Here is a 1,591-nt window from a genome sequence, read left to right as displayed (position 1 = left end):
AGACTTTTAAACTCATTTTGAATATGAATTATGTGTTTTGTACTTGTATATTACGTTTTAGCCAGTTTCGAAATTTTTGAGAAAAAAATGACCAAAATACCCCTATGTGGCGAAAATTTTATTTTGATTGTTTTTGATCTAAAATAGTATATATTCTCTAAAAACTCGATATTTAACAATGATTGCTCACAGGAAAAGAAAAAAACTATTATGTAAGCCTTGCGGGGTTTCGATTGGTATTCCGGGGAATGAGTATCAATCAGGACGTCACGGCGATTGTCATGAGATCGAGGAAAGTTCCGGGTCGTGATAGAAAGAGATGGGACAAGTTGGCTTTCCCTAAAATTTGCAGCACATCAATATAAAAATTTATTGTCTTTCTTATTTCCTTACATCAGCCATTTAAGGAGACAAAGAAAAAAGGAGAAAGAGCCAAATTGTGAGAGAGAAAGGAAGAAGTGCTGCCGGCTTGTGAGTGAGGAAGAAAGGAGGGGCTGGTGTTGGTATGAAAGAGCCGGCCAAAACCAAGGAGAAAAGCCGTGGAAGAAAGGAAAGACAGAAAATATATATGTACAAAATTGGAGAGGTAAGAGTTAAATTTTTTTTTTTAGTTCCGGTTTGGGTATTTTCTAAAGGGAAAAGGTTTGATTTTTTGGAGCTGGTAGAGGAAGTGAGAGCTTGGGTTCTTTGGGTAGCAGTGAGGAGATCCGATTTAGGCAAACAAAAAGACAGAAAGTTAGGTTTTTGTGGTGACCGGAGGGGAAAGGAAGTCTACTGTAGAGAAAGAACGGGTGAGAGAGTATAAAAATGGAATTTTCATTTTAGTGAAACGGTAACATAAATGGAAGAAGAGGGAAAGAAAAGAAAGAAAAGTAAGAGCAGAAGAGAAAAAGAAAAGAGCTCCAAAACAGCACTGTTCCAAAAGGAGTAAAATCACTCCCTTAGTCTTCTGGTGGGCTGCAATAGATTATTTGGGTCATTGCTTGAGCCAAGTGAGGAAGTGTGTAAATGAGAAAAGGTTCTCTGTGGTGACGTATCGGAGGAGATAATGGGTGATTGGTGACTAGGAATAATTATATACATGCACGAGTTAATAGCAAGGTAACGTCCCGCTATTGTGAGATGAGTAGGAGTTGTCAATTTTAAAATTTTCATAATAGTATAAATGTATGTATATTTTATTTTAGATGCAAAATTGTGGATAACATGTGCTGGTAGAAATTTTAAGGAAATGTGAATGCAAATTATTTTCAAAAAATTGTTTTGAATATATAGCTATAAATTATATGTAAAGTGTTTTGAAAATCAGGAAACAAGCCCTTCGCACTATTTTGCCTCAAAATCTGTGCCTTACATTTGTGCAATGTGCATTCATGGTTATATTGCTTATTCACCAAGCAAATTATTGTTTTGAAATTCATGCATAAATATATTTTGAGAAAATGATAGATTTTATCATACCCTGTGTTGAATGCTCTGGAAATAATTTTGAGACGAGCTTTTAAGGACATAACACAATTTTAAAATGGTTTTACAAACCGAGAGATTTGAGAGTAGGTCGGTTGTCACTTCGGTTAAGTGTGACACTCGT

The sequence above is a fragment of the Theobroma cacao genome, chromosome 4 (assembly GCF_000208745.1).
Source record: "Theobroma cacao cultivar B97-61/B2 chromosome 4, Criollo_cocoa_genome_V2, whole genome shotgun sequence".
Classification (NCBI taxonomy): Eukaryota; Viridiplantae; Streptophyta; class Magnoliopsida; order Malvales; family Malvaceae; genus Theobroma; species Theobroma cacao.
Note: the sequence above shows the minus strand (reverse complement) of the source record.